Source organism: Rhamphochromis longiceps, linkage group LG13 (assembly GCF_057381845.1).
Source record: "Rhamphochromis longiceps isolate RC_006_pf linkage group LG13, R_longiceps_female_GT1.1, whole genome shotgun sequence".
NCBI classification, from domain to species: domain Eukaryota; kingdom Metazoa; phylum Chordata; class Actinopteri; order Cichliformes; family Cichlidae; genus Rhamphochromis; species Rhamphochromis longiceps.
Window position 1 is genome coordinate 346,282 of NC_140569.1, and position 16,778 is coordinate 363,059.

The 16,778-nt window shown below is 41.6% G+C and overlaps 1 long non-coding RNA gene across 1 annotated transcript; it reads right to left on the reverse strand.

Moving 5' to 3' along the window:
• Nucleotides 1-6,960: 6,960 nt before the first annotated feature.
• On the reverse strand, nt 6,961-8,132 carry LOC146654938 (uncharacterized). The gene is made up of 2 exons (XR_014914369.1): nt 7,800-8,132; nt 6,961-7,209 (listed from the first exon to the last, which is right to left on the reverse strand). It is a non-coding gene; the product is annotated as an uncharacterized LOC146654938 (long non-coding RNA).
• Nucleotides 8,133-16,778: the final 8,646 nt, after the last annotated feature.

A 16,778-nucleotide genomic window follows, 5' to 3' on the forward strand; every position in this document is an offset into this window, starting at 1 on the left:
ACGGAGAGAAGCTGACCTTGCCCAAGTATCCTTTGCCAAGCAGGATGAAAACATCCTGAAGCAACAAGGCGATCAGTTTAAAAAGACAGCAGATCTGGATACGGAGCTACACATACTCAAATCACAGAAAGCAGCAGAAGCAGCTCCAGCCACAATAGCTGAGGCTCAAGCTTGGTAAGTATCCACACATGAAAGTGTGCACCTACAGCAGTCCCAGCTGGACAACATGCAGACAACAGTTAGAAAGCAGTGATTAGTATTGACACCTGTATGGAGGATAGTCAGTAAATGATCAAGTTCACCATCCTCAGTCTGAGGTATTGACACCCAGACCTGTAAGGAGCAGTAATGCTGACACTTCAGGTGGCTGTAGCTCAGGAGGTGGAGCTACTGACTGGAAGGTTGATGGTTCGATCCCTGGCTCTTCCAGTCTGCCCAAGTATCCTTGGGCAAGATACTAATCCCAAGTTGCTCTCCGATGCATCCATCGGAGTGTGAATGTCGTTAGACAGCACTCAGTTTAGAGTCAGTGCTTGTGAGAATGGGTGTGACCAGGTAGAGTAGAAAAGTGCTGTATAAGAATCAGTCCATTTACATCAGACAAAATATCTGATATGAAAAGAATGGTCAGTTCTGGTCTGCTGATGATCAACAAATTATTGAACACGTACTTTTAATTTTAAAAAAGTAAAGATTTTCCAAAGGTGATAGACAGAGATAATCAGCATTTCAGAGAATTTGGGACTCTACTAGAACTTTGTGTTGCTAAAACATCTCCCAGGCCTTTCACATCTTTCACAGAGTCAGTCCAATTCTGGAAAAGCTTTCATACCATCTTCAGGAGAAACGAGTTCAAGAGTTATTCAAGAGATAATTCAGTGTCCTGTCCTTGTTTTTAATTTTGTTGAGCTTAGGAAGTCAAAATTTGTAATGACTCAAGTTTTTCCTGTGTCAGGCAGTGTTGGTCAAGTTACTTGAAAAAACTAATTAGTAACTATTTACTGAATACTTCTTCAAAAAGGTAATTCCATTATTTTACTGATTACTTATTTTAAAAAGTAAGTAGCTCATCCATCATATAAAATTGAATCAAATGAAAAAGTCTCTTTTTAAAACTTGTTTTATTCGGTTTAATCTTTTAACTTTATGCACATTGCATCAAGAAAAAAAAATATATTCAACAGTCTTTGATTTGCAGAAATTTGTTTAACATTTAAACCTATTTTTTTGCATATTCCAGCATATAAAATCAAATAATTTTTGTTTGCACTCACTCTTTCAAATAGATGCAAGTAAAACACAACAGAAATAAATAAAATCAAAGACTCAGTGGCACTGAGTCCTGTTATTCATAAATCTATTGTCACCTGTTTAGCAGGAGTGGGGCGGGTGGAGGTTTGCCCACAGCAGTCATGTCAGTGGATCCGGGGGTTTCTCTGTGAATTTCACGTTCAGATGTTTGGGGGGGGGGGGGGTTCTTCCCATACGGCAGACGCTAATGTTTTTGTCACTTTTTACCAGTGTTGGGTAAGTTACTTTTAAAAAGTAATTAATTACTAATTACTTAACTCAATATTGTATTTAAAATACTTATCTAATTACTGTGTCTGAAAAGTAACTTAATTACTCAAGTAATTTAACTAAATACTTTTTAAAATCCCTATAAACCTTGAGTGGACAAACAATAGAAATTAAACTCTTTAAATAATAAATACATTTTTTAAAAGCCGGAGACTCTACAGTATGCAGCGGTAGCATCTCTTCCACAATGTAGCCTGCAATCATTTTTTAAGCTCACCTTCAGACGCTTTCTGTGCTGCTGAAGTAAAATCAGGTTTTGGAGGAGTTGCCGCGCTGTTATCCATGGATGATAAGATAAGATAACCTTTATTAGTCCCACACGTGGGAAATGAACAAGGATCGCTCAGAAGTGTTCGTCTATGCTCTCGTGTCAGGCGCTTCAGTAGATTACTCCTGCTATTAACAGCAGCCGATAGTTTTTTCTCCCCAGCACCTAGCTTACATATTACTGTAATGTTCGTGTCTGCTTGTTTCAGAAAAGTGAAGAGACGGGAATATTTCCATTTCATAAAACAGCCACTCGCTTCAGCCGAGTCCGACGACTGTGCAGCAAACTGGCACGAAAGACGCGCAGCTGCACTACAGCGATGTTAAAGCGGCAGAGTTTACTTCTACCTTTAGAAGATAAATTATTGAAATTAAATAATGATATTCAGCGAGTTTAATTTTACAATGTAACGCAAGTACATTGTAAGTAACTGTAATTAAAATACCTAAATGAACAGTAATCAGTTACTCTACTTTTTCAGTGGAAAAGTTATTTAATTACAGTAATGCGTTACTTAGTAACGTGTTACACCCAACACTGCTTTTTACAGAATCAAACTTGAAGTAAAGTGAGTGCTTCCACCCTCTAAGCGTTGCATGGTCATACTCTCTCCCGCACTCCATATTATCCATTATTGATCTGCACACGTCTGTTACGACAAACGTCGCATGTGCTTATGTCATTGTCACTCATGAGACACTCTCACAGACAAAATCTCAGTTTAGGAATGCAGTAAGGCAGTGTGCTTACGGGAAAGTAACATCTAATTACTTTTTTGCAATAGTAATTCCTTACATTACTCGTTACTCGAAAAAAGTAATCGCATTACTTGTAACGCATTACTGCTGATCTCTGGTCATAGGCAGCAACACCGTCAGCCCTAAAATGGAGAGATCAGTAAAATGGAGATATCATTTCTTGAATCTGTTAAAAGGACAGAGATTTTAAGTGTTGAAGGAGCTGGCCCAAACAGCCCCACAAACAAGAACAAAGTGGACCCAGTTAAACTGTATATAGGAGTGGAATCATTACTTCTTCAAATGAGATCTAATTTGGGACCTTGAGACAGAATACTTCAGCTTCTTTGTTGTAAATAAGTCTTTGACCAAGGGAAGCATTTTTTCTGAAGTTAACAGTTTGTTTGACCCCTTAGGTTTTATGATGCCAGTCACAGTGGGAAGAAACTCTCTACTGAACAGTATGACTGGGGCAAACTAATACCATCATTGAGACACGAACACTGGAAACTCTGGAGAAACTGGAGAATACTTAGAAAAGCTCCTGATTCCAAAACCATATGCTCCGGTTTCTTTGTCTACACAGGCACACCACAGAGAGTTATGAGTTTTTTTCAAATGCATCAATCATAGGCCGTGCTGCTGTTTGAACACTGCAACAGGAGAGAGCCATGTGGGATTAGTTACGGCAAAGACAAAAGTTTCTTCACACCCATCTCATACTGTGCCCTGCCTTCATCTTTGTGTAGGGGTCTTGGCAACTGAGATAGCAGACTTGATGAAATGGATATTGACATTCATTCTGTGGTGTACCATAAAGACATAAAATAGTACTGGGTTACAAATACAATACGTCATGGAGGCATGTGCCTTGATATAAACTGAATGTGTCAAACAGGATAACATATTTGAGAAAGTCTTCTCAACCAGACATTAGCAATGAAGAAAAACCAGTAGACCATGGAACTTGAACCAGCAACTGCTGCAACTCTCTAAAGCACCAAGTGGTTTACTGGACCATCATTTTTATCCAAATGTCAGACTGCACTGACTGCCATGTCTGCTCTCAGACTGATGTCTGCTGGTACATCATGATATGGATCCAGAGGTTCTTCCTGAAGCAACAACCTTTAGCACAATTGTTATAGAGTTCAGAGATTGCATAGGTTTTCCACTTGGAGATCTTTTAGTCATACAGTCTCCACAAATATCAGGAAGGCAAGAAGTGTTGCAAAAACACATGGTGGCAACACAGTAAATGAACATGCACAGACAGTAAAACTAATCATTAAAACTACACAAGATACAAAGGAGTTTTAGTAGCTTGCCAAGGTAGATCAAATTCCAAAACACTTTGTAAGTTGACATGCCTCATAAGGAGATTGTTTGAACAACTCCGGGGTGACAAATGAGTTTAGAGCAGGGGTCGGCAACCTTTCTGATGATGTGTGCCATCTAAAATTTCTAAAAGTCAATGTGCAATATGACTGCATTAGCAATAAATCTAATAACGCTCTATATGAACAGTTACTCACTATATAGAACAACTTTACAGAATTATATTTGTTCGCAGATGTTGGCAGCTATCAGCAAATAGTTATCAGCTATTTAGAAACAAAAAAAGACTTTTTATCCATAACAGCAAATGAACTGTACAACAGAAAATACAAATGCTATTTATGGTCTCCTCCCAACAATGATAAGAAAAATAAACTGGGCCAACATGGCATGTTTGTTAATACAGAGACACACATGTTAATGTGATCTCTGGTCTCCCACTCAGAGACACAGGTCTCCGAGTGTCCAGCATTCAGAGGCTACCTGAGGACTCATGTGAGAGAAAATCTGCTCACACAGATATTAGAGCCAAACACTGTCAATAAGGCCTCTGCAATGTTCTGAAGACAGTTAAACGTGTCAGGTAGTGATGTCCAGCAGGTGAACATGCAGCTCCATGAACATGCACAGCTGTGGATTCCAGCTGTGTTTGTAGTTCTGCAAACTTTGACCCCACAGTGTCTGGGTTACGGGGTCTGTTCATTCATGTTCAGTATATTTTTCACTTGTTCTCACTTCCTGTTTTTCCTGCGTCAGCTCATCTCATGGGTCGTTAGCCAGATTATGTTCAGCTGCGTACTCACCGGTCTCGCATTATCATCCTCAGTCTGTGTATTTAAGTCTTCCGTTTCTGTCACGGCTGGGAAGGCGAGCCGTGTGGTGTGGAGGAAGCAGGACCGAAGATGCAAGCATTGGATGAAAATGCTAGTGAAGTTTATTTACAAGGTGTAGTGGCAAACAAGCAGTGGGGCATGACAAATAACTGAAGACACCTAAACTGGGAGAACTAAAATAACAGACCTGGGAGCATACGACAAAGGGATGAGCGGCAGACGAAGAGCAGGACACCGAAGAACACAGTGTAACGCAGACAAACCGGCAACAGGCAGGAGAACACACAGGGCTTAAATACACACACCGGTAATCAGGGGATGAGAGACAGGAGGGCAACACAGCTGGGAGAAATCAGAGCTGACGGGACAGGGGAAACGTAAAGTGAACACACTCACATCAGACAGAGACCTTCACAATAAAACAGGAAACTCACAGACACAGAACCAGACAAGACACAGAACTAAACAGACAGATTCACAAGCAGACAGTGTGACACCATAGACAGACGGAGGGAACACAGAGAAGTGGGAGCAGGCAGGCAAAGAACAGAAATCTAACAAATGGAAAATCACAATAGAATACATACTCGGAATGAACAAAAGCATAAGGAAACACAAAACACTGAGTCGGCAGGCTCAGGACCATGACAGTTTCCACTCGTTCACTGTCGTGTCATTGATGTTATGTTGTCGTTCCCGCCTGTGTTCAGTTCAGCCAGCCATTCAGTCTTTCAGTCAGTCAATCCTTTTGTTCCTGCTCTGTCTATCCATTCGTTCCAATAAATCATCATCACCCTGCACCGTGAGTCCTGCGTTTGGGTAATCTCTTCCTCACCTCCACACAACCCCTGACAGAATGACACGACCCGTGCCGCGAAGACACGCATACGACCCAGCGGACTCTGACCTTTTTGAGCGGCAGGAGGCAGCGCTCTCCCTATGGGCGGAGAAGCTCCGGTGGAAAGAGTAGCTCTTCTCAGAGAGGGAGCACATTTTTGAGGGGTCTCGTCTGGCTCTGGGTGGGCCTCAGAGATGTTGTGGTCCTCCACCTGCTGCCTCACCTGCTTCGGAGCATTCGCCGCGGAGAGTGGGCGTCACTGGCCAAGCTTCGGCCGCTCGCTCTCTCGCTCGCCCTCCAGCCAGCCGCTTCACTCACCAGCCTCCCGACTTCGCCCTGGCACAGCGGCTCTGCCTCCCCCTCAGCTCGACGGAGGCTCCCGCGCTCAGCGGCTCAGCTGTTTCCACGACGACGAAGTAAGGCTTGCGCCACCGTCGCTCTTCCTGCTTGGAGCAGCAGCATCCGATGGTGAGCGAAACTGACTTTTTTCTTTCTCCACACTGCAAGTCAGAGACTGTTCACCATTCTCCTAAACCAAAGACTGTTTACTGTGATTATATTCTAGACTACCCTAGTAATACTCACCATCCTGCCTCCGAAGAGACTGTTCCACCATCACAGGCCACTGCTAAAGACACTATCACCGCTAAACCTGATAATTTCTCCCATTCACTCATTATTTCCTCACCCATTACTCAGCCATTTCCTGCTAGCAGGGCGGCTCAGATTCGGCCTTCCCCTTCACCTGTTTCACCTTCTCAGGTGAAGGCAGCTAAGGCTCAGCCTGTCCCTGTAGCACCCCCTCCCGTGCCAGCTCCCAGGACGAGGACAGCTGTGACCCAGTCTACCCCCACACCTGTTCCTGTTCCTCGGGTGGGGCTGACTGGTGTCCAGCCACCTCCCGTGCCTGTCACAGCACCCAGGGTGGGGGCAACCAGAATCCAACCCGACCCCCCTAGACGCTCAGCTGAGGTTCTCCAACCATTGTCCTCATGCTCTGGAGGCTCGGAAGAGCTAGCCTGTTCACCTGTCAGTCTACACAGCAAATCCAGCATGTCCAAATTAACACTGTCGGATTTGATTTCAACACTATTAAAGTGTCTATATGGGTCCACACCAGAGAGTGTTAATTTAACTCTTTTTGGAGAGTTGGTACGTTAACTCTGATTTAGTGTTAAACACCAAATCTGTCTGGAGTTGATAATTTAACACTTGGTGTTAAGAGTTTATATATTAACTCTCAAAGAGTATTTTAGTTTAACTACGTAAGAGTTATCTTCTAATTCATTCTAAAAAGCGGGAATTTTACTGTTCTGAACTTCTAGAAATTTCTTTTGGAAATAAACATTTACTAAAAAGATGCAATGGTTTTTGAAAAACATTTATTCTGAACTGTGCACCACAATTTCAAAACATTTTCTGAAAGATGTAACAGTGTACATGTTCTCACTTTCATTAGAATTTTGTTTATCAAAAGGTCTGACATGGTAAATGCAAATAACAGCATTCTCATCACTTATTTCTTCAATACAATATGCATGTCCTTCATTCATCCCTTTGTGGAACTTCAACGCACTTCTGCTCTCCCCCATATTCCATCTTCACAAGCATATCCTATGTGGAGATTGAATAAAAATTAGTTGACACTAATTAACGGCACAAATAATCCAGTAAACAATTGCAGCACAGTAAAAAAAAAAAGGAATCCTCTTTGAGCCATTACTTGTGTAAAGTATTTTCCCAAAAGACAAGGACACAGGCAACAGGTAATACTGAACTAAATGTAAAACCTCAACTTTTTTCATTTTTACCTAAACCGTGTGCACAAAACTCTGGAGGGATCTAAATGCTACCGTAGAATCCAGTCAGGACGTCTGCTACTGCTGTTTGCTCGTTTTTTTATTTTTTTTTTTATGGGCGATCGTTTTCAGGCTTCAAGTAGCACCATTATACCAACATTTCACATTCTAGACATTGTTTTAGGTGTATTTGACCAAAAGTTTGACTGAAAATTCACATGCAAGCTTTTTTTCAAGGCTGTGGTATTTGCCCGCAAACAATACCTTTCAGCTAGCTAAAACAGAATATTATGCTATCAGCGAGCAACATGGCTAATGCCTTTCACACAGCTTTGTCTCAACTCCAAAGAGCCACAGAAGTAAAAGCTAATAACAATTGAAACAATCTTTGAAAAAATGACTTACCAAGCATGGCAAACAACTCAAATATGTAGAGCAAAATGTTCTGAAACGGCTTCACTTCAGCTTCGATTGGAGCCGTGCTGGGGGCGGAGTCTGTGAATTTACTCTGTTGGTGTCATAGCCCCTCTAGGAGTTCAGAGTTAAGAGGTCAAGAGTTAATGTTTCCATTGTAACACCTCCAGATTTGAAATAGAAACACTCATTTTTAACACTCGATTTTAACTACTATCATTTTACACCTCAGAGTTACATTAAAAGAATGTGACTCTGCTTAGAGTAAAATTAACTCTACTTTTGCAAGAAGACTATTAACACCAAAAAATTTAACACTTTTGAATTTGCTGTGTACCACCTTATCCACCTCTTGATCTAGCTTTCCACGGCCTAGCATTATCTCTGGTTAGGCTAGTCAACCTATTTCCAGCTCAAGCACCAGGTTTGCTAGCAAAGGCTGCCACTTTGTCTCCTTCACTAACCCAGTCCTCTGCTCAGCCATTAGCCTCCCCAGTCCAGTCAGTCCAGTCGCCTGTTCTCCAGCTTCAAGCCCAACAATCATGTTTTACAGTCCGGTGGTCTCAGCCTCAGATACTCAACTAATCAAAGTGATGTCATGACAAAAATGAATGAACAAAAATGCTTCATTTCTGTCAAACAAAGCTGTATGAAACGTTCCTCGTCGTTAGTATCATGGTTGCTGGGCAACCTGAGCAGTGCAACAAAGGCCAGACCGTCCCATTTCACAAGCCTCTCACTTCCACACTTCTCGTACTTCGCGAACTGCGCATACTCTGAAGCGTGCGGTCGCTGGATTGGGACAAAACCACAGACATACTCACTTGCCTATACATACAAGCATGGTGAACACAGCAGCACAGCGCAGCAAACATACATTATATATTATATGAGTCCGTAACTGCTCATGGACCTTGGGTCGCCCAGACCCAGGTCCCTGGCAGCTGTTGTATGTTTTTTCAATGTAATACAGGTCAAAGATAGTTTAACAAAGTGCTGTTTTCAGTTTGATTTTAATTTAACATACCATCCCAACTTTTTCTGATGTGGGGTTGTACAAGTTGCTGGAAACAAAAGGACTTCATTAAGTCTTCTAAAACATTATTTTTTATATGTCTGTATATTTATTGGTGACTTTGTAAATGAAATCATTTTTGTGTTGGATCACTCATAGTTCCCCAGTCATCCGGTGTAAAGACTGCTTAAGAGGTCAAGTACAAATAAAGTGGAAATCGCAGAGGTCACCAACGTAGAAGTTTATCTTTAAATAGAAGGTGCAGCAGGATATCCCCATTATGAACACAAGCACTGAGGAAATCCACAGTTTGTGCATTGTTTTTGTAACACCAAGGATTTTATGGTCTGTCAGTGCGTCACATTCAATTCTTCATGCATTCTTTTCTTGTGCCAAGTTATCTTCTGATACATTTATGATAAATATATGGCATTTTGTGACTTAGAAAGGCGGGAGCCGCACTTCTGCTTCAGGACAATAGGATTATTATTTTAAATGCTTGGGTAATGGAGTCGATGGTAGGTGTTGGTTTCCTCTTAGGCTGCATCCTTCTCTGCTAGTGCTGGTTCATATCTGTGCAATAAGTGGAATTACAGTACCATTCTATTTATTTATGTACTTTGATTCTAACTGTAAAATCTAATTAGTTCACAGAACTCAAAAAAACTATGCAAACTCGTTGCCTAAAAAAAAATATTTTTAGTAAAGTTTAATTAAGATGACTAAGTTAAGGCAACTTATTCACTTTGAGTACAGAGTAAAAACCTATTTAGTTTCCAGAACTAAAAAAAAACTATGCAAACTCGTTGCCTAAAAAAAAGTAAAGTAAAAAAGTAAAGTAAAGCTTACTTGCAGTTTTTCTCAAATGCTAAAACACAAAAGCCAATACTCTAAACCAAATGACCAGTTGTCTAAACACATTTACTAAATCTAGCCATCATTTACCAATATCATAAACACATGTCACATGAAGACACAGTTCACAGAAAACAATCCTCCGTTGTCATAAATCTAAACACATCTTTCCTTGCTAAAACAGAAGTTGCAAAAGAACTCTGCTCATATTCTCAAATGAAAGCTCATGTGATGCAACATGCTTCTTCTTCTTCTTCTTCTTTGTGTTTAACGGCGGTTGGCAACCACCGTTAAACACAAAGAGCATTACCGCCTCCTACTGTTCCGGAGTATGGGTCAGACAGTGAGGATGCAACATGCTTGCCACAGTCAGCACAATTTGAACACAATGAACACACCTGGTGTCATTCATTACACACAACGACTCAAAATTGAAGACACCTGTTGCTAATGCTGTGACCACATGTATAAAAGCAAGTTCAGAGTGCACAGTATGCTGAAGATGCCTGAACACAATGGATGAAGGCAGAGTCAGGGGAAGAGGAATTCGATGCAGAGGAGGGAGAAGAGCTGGCCCTGGAAGAAGAGGAGCAGGCCAACGAGGAAGAGGAGTTCAAATGAGAGGAGGAAGAGGAGCAGGCCAACGAGGAAGAGGAGTTCAAATGAGAGGAGGAAGAGGAGAAGGCCAACGAGGAAGAGGAGGAGGCCAACATGGGAGAGGAGGAGGTCCAGGAGGGAGAGCAAGACAACCTCGCACCATCATTACGGACGAGATGCAAGCAACAGTCATTGACAGTGTCATCGTCCATAGCATGATAAAGGCTGAAGCAGGACTAAGAGTCCGTCCAAACCTGAGTAGGTTCACCACTGCCACCATTATCAGGGCATTCAGACAACACAACAGGTACTCGATTGCTTTCTTTGTCACAATACAGTTTTACAAACCTGTGAAAGTAGTCTATTGGTTTCACATCAGTTGTGACTGTATTGTAACACATGTGACAACACATGTTTCTTTCTTTAGAGTTGAAAGAATGACACATAGAGGTGGGAGGGTTGCCATATTTAAAGAAACCCTCATTGTGGATATGGTTCGTGGGAACAACCTCATCAGACTCCGGGAGATCAGAGACAAAGTCATTGCCGATAATGTCAACTTTGAGAGCATTGTTGATGTCAGCTTGGCCACAATAGACCGAGTTCTCCGGCGCCAAAAGACGCGGATGAAACAGGTCTATAGGGTTCCCTTTGAGCGCAACTCTGCGCGACACAAAGACCTACGTTACGAGTATGTGCAAGTATACATGTTCACAGTACAGTTAGTGGACATACTGTGTTTCTCAGTGGCCTACATTACTTCTGGACAATCCTGTGCTACCTGATTGACTGTTGTTCTGAACACCTGTGCACTTTCACATTTTCACAGAGGATATTACAGTTGGACGCGATGGCCAGACCTCATGAGTACCTCTTCCTGGATGAGGCTGGCTTCAACCTGCAGAAACGAAGGCAAAGAGGCCATAACGTCATTGGCCAAAGAGCCATCACTGAGGTCCCTGGCCAACGGGGGGGGGGGGTAATATTACCCTTTGTGCGGGCATGGGTTCGGAGGGGCTTGTCCACCGGCATGCTGTCCTTGGGTCTTACAACACCCAACGTCTCCTCACCTTCCTAGAGGAGCTAAAAGACATCCTCCTGGACCGCCAACAACACCATCCTGGGCCCGCACATCACATTTATGTGATCATTTAGGACAATTTCTCCTTTTTGAGCAGTTTTCCACTTTTCATCTTCCTGATTTATCCGATATTTCCGAGTTCATATGTAAATCAAAGCCTGCCACATGTCATCTTCACCCCATGCCCACGGGGCTTGTGATATCCTGCCTCTCTTCTTTACTCCCACTCATCTGTGCTATCATTCACTCTTCTCTCACCACCGGTATCATTCCCTCCTTATTGAAAACTGCTCTAGTCACTCCTATATGGAAAAACCTTCTTTAGATCCTAACAACTTTAACAACCTCCGTCTGATTTCCAATCTACCCTTCATTTCTTAGATACTCGAAAAAGTGGTTGCAGCTCAACCTCATTTACACCTGGTTAATAATAATATTTACGAGAGATTTCAATCTGGTTTTCGCTCATGTCACAGTACCGAAACTGCTCTACTTAAAGTCACTAACGATCTTCTAATCGGAGCTGACTCTGGTCTTCTCATCATTCTCGTCCTTTTAGATCTGAGCTCAGCCTTCGACACCATCTCTCACTCTGTACTTCTAAGCAGACTTTCCTCTCTCGGCGTCTCTGACACACCCCTCGCCTGGTTTCAATCATATCTCCTCGACCGTTCCCAGTTTATTCAACTAAGATCATTCCGCTCTCGTCTATTCCCCGTCAGCTCTGGTGTACCCCAAGGCTCAGTTTTAGGCCCTCTCCTCTTCATAATATACATCCTCCCTCTAGGTACCATTTTCTGCAAATGTGATCTTCACTTTCACTGTTTTGCTGATGACACCCAGTTACATCTCTCTTGCAGACCTGATTCCTCCCTCCCACCTTCCTCCCTTACAGAATGTCTATCTGAATTAAAATCTTGGTTTACCTCTAATTTTCTAAAGCTCAATGAGGATAAAACTGAGATCAGAACTCTGCTGCCCACACTATCACCAGAACCCCTCCTACCAGCTGCTCTGCTCCCAGGCTGTGGAGCTCTCTGCCCCCAGAAATAAGAAACATTGGTTCTCTCCCCCAGTTTAAATCCCAACTCAGAACTCATCTGTTCAAATCTGCATATTCACTGTGAATCCACTGTTTGTTAATTTTATCTTGTGCTTTTGTTTTATTGTTCTTATTCTGCCATTGTTTTACTAAGTGTTTTATCCTATTGGAGTGTCCTTGGGTGACTTGAAAGGTGCTCATAAATAAAATGTATTATTATTATTATTTTATTTATTTATTTTTTTGCATTTAAAATTTTTAAATGGCAGCACATAATAACACTTGTAGTCCTCAGGGGTCAAAAATGTCCTCACTTCATTTGAGTGTTTTTTTTTTTAAGTATAAAGAGCAGGTCATCTGCTAATTGGATGGTTGTTGGTTCAGTCTCTGTGTGCTCTAGTCTGGAGTTCTTACCAAGGTGTCCTTGGGCAAGTTACTGAACCCCAACTTGGTCTCTGATGCATCCATTGGCATGTGAACGTTAAAAAGTGTAATACAAGCAGAATACACTGTGTGTAATGCTTTCAGTAGAAAAGCAACTGAAGGGACCTGGCATATGTGCTTGGACCGTGGTAGATTGTCTTTCTCTGTGATGCCCGAGAGAGTCAGGCATCGTCTGTCACTGGGAAGGATAGAGGACCAGATCAATGTTTCCTCACATTACTGCAAATATTCCTCTGTCTCAGCTGATTCCTCTTTCCTGCTTGATTCTTTGTCTTCATCATTGAAATAGAAGATGTGCAGTCCTCTGACACATCTGCTATTTCAGTTTCACATTCTGAAAATTCAAGAAACTTCAAGAAGCCCAGTCACTTTCTTTCCAAGCTCCTCAGACTACCATGTCCTGGATGTCTGAGAACCTACTTGAACATAGTTCAGATTCTTCATCACTTTCCTTCACTTCATTGCCTTCTTCCACTTCTGCAGGTGGGTGATGTGCTTTTTCAGAGAAAGAGTAGCATGTGATCTCAATATTTGCAATATTTTCTTTCTCTTCTAACCCTGAATCTGTCAAGGTCTGCGGAGGGCAAACTGTGTGTGGGAGTGTGAGGATCCAGGTGCAGACACAGACGAGGGGACAGTATTGAACTTGAAAGTCTGCCATTTGGGCTGATTAATGTGGAAAACAACAGAAAGCACCGAGGCAAGACAAAACTAGAAGCTGAACTGGGAAAACTGAGAACTGACACTTAACTCAGACAGCAGGGAAGGCTAAGACAAGGTGACAATGATGCATATGACTTAGACAACTATGAAAAGGACTCTGTGCTGGAACAAGAAAGAACTATGAAACATATACACGTAAGCAACATGAAAATGACCATCACAGAGTCCTGAAACCTGACATAACATGGGGGAAGTTAAACAGTCGACGCAACGCCGAACAAAGGAAGACTGAGGACTTAAATACACACATGAGGTGATATGGGCAAGTGGAGACACATGAGGACACAGCTGACTAGAATGAAACATAATAACAACACGGGAGAGTAACACTAACTACAATGATCAAAGAACACCATACTCTTTCAAAATAAAACAGGAAACACAGAGACATAGACATGACACGAACCTGACAACAAGAGCCACACAGACATGAAACATGACAGGTAGATGAACGGACCAGGGAGAGATGACAAAAGGGACTGTTACGACTGTTGTCATAATTATAATATGTAAATTTGAGTGTGCAGGTGCTCCTGCATGATTGGTGCATCCAGGGTGGATGGATCGTACCGATTGGCTAACGACCGGGAGGCAGCGCATAAGAAGACACCGCCAGCCGGCAGACCGTGTGTTTCACTATGTTGGTTTAGGAGAATGTAAGGGTGGACCGCCTTTTTGTTTGATTAGTTTTCTCCTGTTTTTGTTAGGCAGGGAGGAAAGTAATTGTCGTTTGGTTTAGTTCTTTGGACTAGGTAAGTTGTATTTACTCCTCAGATAGACTACTTTTGGTTTGTTGTTTTGGCCTTGGGTTCACCCTGAAGTTATAATTTGCTCCCTTCCTTTGTTTAAATTCACTCATTGTAAATAAATCACTGTCACAAAGTATTCATTGTGTGACGTGCTGCTTGGGGTTGGACGGGGATGCATCACCCTTTATGTTGTGGTCTGGCCGCGCCTAGACGGGCCATAACAGGGACTAAGAAACAAAGGACTAAACTAAACTGCTGATCGTTGATACTTCTTCCTCATTATACTAGAGGACAATATATGCATTGTTCTGCTGGTCATTCCTTTGCACAGCATGGTAAAAAAAAGTATGCTCACAAGCCTCCAATGCAATGGAGGCTTGCTTGACCCCACACATCGGTAGTGATGGGAATAACAGCGTTACAAGTAACGGCATTACTAACAGTGTTACTTTTTTCATTAACGAGTAATCTAATTACTATTAGATTACTAATTACTATTTCTATTGTTACAACGCTGTTACCGTTACTAACAAGAACATGCGGTGCGGTCGCGTTAATATTTTTCAACAAGCAGACGGTTGAAGCTGTCTTCAGCTTTCTGCATCTTATATCAGTTGCATGGAAGTAGCTGTAGGTAATCTGGGCGCTACAGCTTTAAGCAGCTGCACGCTCCCGCGGGCGGCAATCACTTTCTGCCCGACGATCACTTTTTGGCACAACACCTGTAGCTAGGGGGGCAAAACAATTGCATGAGTGCTGCTGTTTGACTGAGGAAGAATAAAGTAGTCGTGGTAAGCTGATCACATGGCCACTTCAAGATGACAAAGCAACAAGGTGATACCCATATGGAAAAGATATAAAAAATATATAAAACTTATAAAGTTTGTGTCTGTCTCGTGTGAAACTTGTATGACAAGCATAAAGAGTGAAAACAGATATTGTAACTTGTATGTTTTGGAAACTTCCTAAAATAATATATGAAAATGGCCACTTTCATGAGTAAATCATAGAAGCCTTATTTGATTCATTATATGAAGTAGGCCACATCTGATGCAAGTCTTTTATAAGTTTTTTTCTATTTCTTTTCCATATACGTATATACCAGTTTTTAAATTGTGTTGATAGGCCACGTAAAACCAGAGTCATGATAAACAATATACGCAGCGTTTTTTCCTCAATAGTTTCGTCACGTTGACTGTCTAAGAACTGTGCTAGCAAGCACTCTCTGCTTATGACCAAAAAATAATTAAAAAAAACAAAAACTGCCCTTTTGTGTTGGTGGAAAAATGCACCATGTCGACCAATCAAAAATGATATGGCAACATGACATTTGGTTGTTTAGGAAGAGGGAGAAGTTTTAGGAATGACGGCGAGAGAGAGAGAGGAAGAAGAAAAACAGAAAAAGAGAGAGGGCGGGTTTTGAAATGTGAGAGATTTGTGACATTTAACATGTTTGGAGTGTGTAATTAATGTGTTGTCTTGTGTAGTTAGTGTGTTGTGTTGTGGATAGTTTTGTGTTGTGTGTCAGAACAATGAGGCGACTGCTGTCTCCAGGTAGAAACAGGAGTGATACACCTGCTGCTGTCAGACCTGCAGGTATCAGGCTATGATGTGCTCCTTTATAGTGGACAGAAATATTTGGAGTGGCACAAATAATTTGTGTGGAATCGTATTAAATGCAGAACAGCTGATGGTTATAAATGGTTGATGGTTGTAAATAGTTTGAAATGGTTATAAAAAAAGGGGGGGGGGGGGGGGTAAAAGGTAAATGGCTGCAAATAACTTTGTTGTTGTTATTTGCTTGTTTGTTGTTGCATATGATTTTCAAATTGCCAATTTATATTTTCATTTAAAGTTATGAAATATGATTCATTAAACATGTTTGTGGTTCTTACAGTAAAAATTAGGGGTGCAACGATACACAAAATTCACGGTTCGATTCGGTTCGATACTTTGGTGTCACGGTTCGATATTTTTTCGATACAAAAAAATGTTCATGCATTTTTAATTTGTCATTTATTAAAATTATAAATATATATTTTAACTCAAAAGTACAGTTTTTAAATTTAACCCTAACCCTTGTGCGTGTTTTTTATTGTGACAGCGAATGCACACCTGCGGACCACTTATGTGCAGCCCTGGTTATTTAGCTCATCATATTGCAGCCACAGAAATTCTTTTGTCCATGAAACCATAAAGCTGCACTTTCTTTTTGCCTTATAGTCTGATTTGTCATAACTTCTCCGTTTTGTGGTAAGCTTTTCTTTGGCTGTCACTTCTTCACCCTGACCTGTCTTATTTGGCTCAGCAGAACTGAAATGCTTTTACACATGCACTCACATAAGCTCAGCGATTCTCTGCGCGATCAACCTCTCACATGTTTAAGCTTGCTGCGGGAGATTTCACTTGTCATGTTTGCATAGTAAGCTAACGATTAATAAGACGATGTCAGAGGAATTGGTGC